At 42.8% G+C, this 5,800-nt stretch overlaps 1 long non-coding RNA gene across 1 annotated transcript; it reads right to left on the minus strand.

Annotated features, from left to right (window-relative positions):
• Positions 1–4,462: 4,462 nt before the first annotated feature.
• LOC149978069 (uncharacterized) lies at positions 4,463–5,400 on the minus strand. The gene is made up of 2 exons (XR_016486713.1): positions 5,100–5,400; positions 4,463–4,924 (listed from the first exon to the last, which is right to left on the minus strand). It is a non-coding gene; the product is annotated as an uncharacterized LOC149978069 (long non-coding RNA).
• Positions 5,401–5,800: the final 400 nt, after the last annotated feature.

Consider the following 5,800-nt stretch of genomic DNA (forward strand, 5'->3'; position numbering starts at 1 on the left):
TGTTTTGCAAGGAGGAATGGGAAAAAATTTCAGTCTCTCGATGTGCAAAACTGATAGAGACATACCCCAAGCGACTTACAGCTGTAATCGCAGCAAAAGGTGGCGCTACAAAGTATTAACTTAAGGGGGCTGAATAATTTTGCACGCCCAATTTTTCAGATTTTGATTTGTTAAAAAAGTTTGAAATATCCAATAAATGTCGTTCCACTTCATGATTGTGTCCCACTTGTTGTTGATTCTTCACAAAAAAATACAGTTTTATATGTTTATGTTTGAAACCTGAAATGTGGCAAAAGGTCGCAAAGTTCAAGGGGGCCGAATACTTTCGCAAGGCACTGTAGAGCCAAAGAGTTGGCTGTGGAAACTACAATAGAGCCAGGGAGTTGGCTGTGGAAACTACAATAGAGCCAGGGAGGTGGCTGTGGAAACTACAATAGAGCTAGGGATTTGCCTTTGGAAACTACAATGGAGCCAGGGAGTTTGCTGTGGAAACTACAATAGAGCTAAGGAGTTGGTTGTGGAAACTACAATGGAGCCAGGGAGTTGGCTGTAGAAACTACAATAGAGCCAGCTACAGTATCTTCCAGACATCAAGTTCTTTGACTGTTGCAATAGAGTGAGAAGCCTACCTGGTTGTGGAAACTACACTAGAGTCAGGTCCCATAATACAGCCTGGTACTTGGCTGTGGAAACAGCAACACACCATCTGTGGTTGGGAGTGTTGTTGGGACACAATGGCCCATGTAATTCCACACGGGGAGCTACTGAGCTCCAGCATCACAGACACACTCATAGACATACACACACACACACGCAAGTACTGAGGCCTGTAAAGATGTACACACACACACACACACACACACACACACACACACACACACACACACACACACACACACACACACACACACACACACAAACACAAACAAACACACACACACACAAACACGCATGAGCACATACACACGTACACAAACGCACACACATATGCACAAACAAACACTCACACAGGCTTAAAGTAAATCCACACACTACTGAGACAGAAGTTACAGAGCATACCACAGTGTTGCAATGTCGTTTTTTGTCACAAAAAAATAGCATTGCAACGCTCCAATGGCTCCTTGTACTGCCCCGTTTACATCGTGACATATTTCATTCCGCTGTACTTCATCTTCACAGAGTCTTGCCCAGCTACTGAACAGAGTGTAGTGTTTGTAATGCAAGATAGAGGAGAGCCTGTCTCGTCAGAAATCACATTTCTTTTGGGAGACTGCAAAATATTAACTTTTCATTCAAGACATGATAAATATACTGAAAATTGTACTCAGTTCCAGTTCATATAAAGGAATCAGTCAATTGAAATAAGGCCCTAATCTATGGTTTTCACATGACTGGGCGTGGCCATGTGTGGGCTTGGGAAGGCATTGGCCCACCCACTTGGGAGCCAGGTCAACCCAGTGGAGAGCCAGGCCTACCCAGTGGAGATCCAGGCCTACCCAGTGGAGAGCCAGGCCTACCCAGTGGAGAGCCAGGCCTACCCAGTGGAGAGCCAGCCCTACCCAGTGGAGAGCCAGGCCTACCCAGTGGAAAGGCCTACCCAGTGGAGAGCCAGGCCTACCCGGTGGAGAGCCAGGCCTACCCAGTGGAGAGCCAGCCCTACCCAGTGGAGAGCCAGGCCTATCCAGTGGAGAGCCAGGCCTACCCAGTGGAGAGCCAGCCCTACCCAGTGGAGAGCCAGCCCTACCCAGTGGAGAGCCAGGCCTACCCAGTGGAGAGCCAAGCCTACCCAGTGGAGAGCCAGGCCTACCCAGTGGAGAGCCAGGCCTACCCAGTGGAGAGCCAGCCCTACCCAGTGGAGAGCCAGCCCTACCCAGTGGAGAGCCAGGCCTACCCAGTGGAGAGCCAGGCCTACCCAGTGGAGAGCCAGTGTCACGACTTCCTCAGAAGTCTGTCCCTCTCCTTGTTCGGACGATGTTCGGCGTTATGTCTGGTGTGCATCGGGTTCTGCACCCATTTATTGATTGTTCTGGTTTGCGGTGGGTTTTTATTATTAAACTGCGCCGTTGGAAACACAGTTTTTGCTCTCCTGCGTCTGACTTCTCTGCCACCAGTACGCACCCCTTACAGCCAGGCTCAGCCACTGGAGAGCCCAACCAACCAGAATTGCATTTATTTTCCCCCACAAAAGGACTTTAGGACAGACAGAAATACTCCACAGTTTCATCAGCTGTCCGGGTGTGTGCTCTCCCCCCGCAGGTGAAGAAGGCGTGGTTACACGTGGTCTGCGGTTGTGAGACCAGTTGGACATATGCACATTCAGTTCTCTGGAAACAGCTCTGATGGACATTCCTGCAGTCAGCATGCCAATTGCATGTGCCCTCAAAACTTGACACGTCGGTGGCATTGTGTTGTGTGACAAAACTGTACATTTTAGATTGGCCTTTTATTGTCCCCAGCACAAGGTGCACCTAAGTAATGATCATGCTGTTTAATCAGCTTCTTGATGTGCCACACCTGTCAGGTGGATGGATTATCTTGGCAAAGGAGAAATGCTCACTAACAGGGATGCATACAAATTTGTGCACAGAATTTCAGAGAAATGTGCTATTTGTCCATATGGAAAATGTCTTGGATCTTTTATTTCAGCTCATGAAACATGAGACCAACACTTTACATGCTGCATTTATATTTTTGTTCAGTATATGTTACTTTTTCCTCAACTTGGTAGCAAGTCAAGCTAGCTTGCACTGCATAGTAAAAAAAAGCTATGCTAGGTGGAAGATACCATTGTAGCTAAAGATCTTCACCTAATAATTATCATCAAAAGCAAACATTATTACAATCACAATACACTTAAACAAGAGGAAACAGTCATATAATATAATTGACTTAGCAGCCAATGTGTATTATTTAACATTAGAAGATGACGCAAATTTCTAAAAATTGCTTTGCTGCTACTTACTATTCTACTTCCAAGTGTCCTTTTCTTGTGCTTTCATTTCAACATTTGCTATGCACAATTATATCTCTGTCCAGCCTCGAGGAGCATCTGTACGAGGAGGTGAGATGATACCACAACCTCTTCTATCCTTGATGTCGTTGTATTCCGGACAAGATAACAAGATAACAGCTGGAGGGAGATATCACAGAATTTGATAGCAAAGAAAAATGGAGTTGTGAAGAGGGCTTGGCCACTCACTGGTCAATCAAGGTGTTCCATATGGCTTCATATTGCATGCATTTGTCTCATGTTCTGTAGGTTATTGACGGTCTTTGCATTGCCATCGAGTACAATTTGGCTGGGGGCATGGACTATTCTGTCCTAGTTCATTGTGGATTGATGCTACAGTTTATTAAATATCATAGGCCACAGTAATGAGTGATAGCAACAGTAAAAACAAAACATCCAGTGTTTGCTCAATATGTTTACAATGTTGTAATTAGCTTAAATGACTATAGGTCTTTTTACTCATCGCACTTCTCCTCAAATAAAAAAAATATGCTCCGGTAAATTGCATTGCATATGTGAGGTACGTTCTCAAGAAGGCCTACCGTTGATACTGCATTAGAGGACTGAATAATTCAAATATGTTTGGAGGAGCTCATCTTTGGTAACCAGACAAGAGGTGCCCTTTGGAAATGGGAATGATACAAGCCGGATGGAGCATGCACTGCAGGTAGGCCCATGTGAATTGTGAATCATGCAAAAGCACGTCAGCAAAAGCTTTATGAGTACAATTTAGAACATTTTTACGTATAGGTTACTTGGCTAATGCATGGCCAGGATAAGAAAGACACCAGACGCATTGCTGTTGAACCAGCTTTTGTTATAGTAGGGTAAGGTTAGCCTAAATTTTAACAAAGGAAATAGAAAACAAGCAATTGTTACAGGAAAATAACTTAAATGTTTCTAAATAGGAGTGTCACCGGGTTATCTCATCTCTCTCATGATGGGCATATCTACTATATGGAGGAGTTTTTACTCACTTCCAAAATCATAATAGTAGATAGTATTGTATACAGTGTCTTTCATTACAGGTTGAATCTCAAAGTTGCTTTAAAAACAAAACAAATGTGAAAACACTTTAACAAAAGAAATGTAGGAAGATCTGCCAGTTATTGAGCGATGAGCATTTAAGCTCATTTCCCGCAATTCTGCACATTTTGCATGGGGCAGAGTTTGTTTGTTGTTGCTGTTTTACTCTCATTTCCTGCAATTTTATGCATTCTTCCATGTCTTACTGTATGTGTATTTATATGATACTAGGGGTTGAAAAAAATTCAATAGGTCCGCGGTCTGCCAGTTAAGTATGGAGGGCCCACATAGATAAAAAGGGGATGTTCGCTCATTGCTTTGCTGCTGCCAAACTTGATCTTTGATTAAAGCTTTGGTGATTAAAATGCATTTAAAAGCGGTCTCACAAGCCAAACCCTTTATTGATAGTCTTGACTACTTGGCGAATGCATTGGGCAGGACAAAAAAAATGCCTTTATTGAAAGGAGGGGGAGGCTATGCTTGGTTTTTAATCAAATTAAACTAAATTAGAATAAAAAAGTTGGCTGTGCTTCCGTTGTCAAAATCCATACCATAACCAACCACGTTACCGCTAAAACTAGCTTTCGGTTGGTCTTAAATATCCCCACCAATGCATACTGACATTGGCACTTTACCCTTTACTGTGATATGTTAAGTGTGAATAAGAAAAACAGCAAAATCCAAACAGCAAAACCAAGTGTCAAGCTCACAACATGACATATAAACAGTCCATCACCCAGAGGTAGAGAACATATTTTCCAAACCACACCAACATGAACATGTACTGCAGGGTGCCACCTGTGATAGCAGCATAATGGAAAGACACTGGAACAGGTGGTGTGAGGAAGTAGTCCTTGAGGTTGTTGTGCACATCAAGGCCAGAAAAACCTTTGAATAAAATGAGTGTTTCTATTAGTATTGAACAGGAACTTTGGACATAGGCTTTGGACATAGGCCCTTATCCTCTTACTGGGATGCTAGATCACTTTTATGTGAGACATAGAATTATTATAATTTTCACACCATATGCACAGTATAGTCACATGCATTTAGCATCTCTTACCTGGATATGGTCACACTACCCTCTCGTAGTGTTCAGTGGACGAACATTTCATTTTCTCCCTTGTTTTTTGATTTCTCCTCCTGAGTAGTAAGAGCAGTTCAAGCTCTTCTAATTTGTAGAAAGACATGTTTGCATCTGCTTCTGTAGCTAGTTAAATCCGTAAAAAGTAGCATTGAAAAGCATAGAACACGGTATACATGTAACCGGTTCTGTACCGGCACCTTTCTACCTTGTGTTCTGGGAAGGTGTAGGTAGAAGACGAGGCTCTGGACACAATTCAGCAGGTTGTCTCTTTTAATGGCTGCATGGAATGGATTCAAATACAAGGCAAAAGTTACTGCTGCAGTCTGGACTCCATACAAGTATGTTTGCCTCTCCTCATTGCGCTCTGAGCAAACTCAGTAGTAAGCGTATCAACAAAAAATACATTGTACAAAATGTACATGTTCATATTTTCAAAAGACATCACATTTTATAAATGTTGTACACCAATACACTAATCATTTGCTAATAAGTGCAAAATATTTCTTACCATTATACCTGAAGCATACTAATGGAGCAACAACGCCAATTTTGACATGCCCGGGCAAGTAACAAAATGTACGACAGCTAACTAGGCACTTTAAACATGAAATACAAAATCGTCACATTTCACAACATACCTGCACGGAAGGAATACAAATACGAGGCAAAAGTTACTG

Source organism: Oncorhynchus mykiss, chromosome 15 (genome assembly GCF_057628025.1).
Source record: "Oncorhynchus mykiss isolate SJ-2025 chromosome 15, ASM5762802v1, whole genome shotgun sequence".
NCBI lineage: Eukaryota > Metazoa > Chordata > Actinopteri > Salmoniformes > Salmonidae > Oncorhynchus > Oncorhynchus mykiss.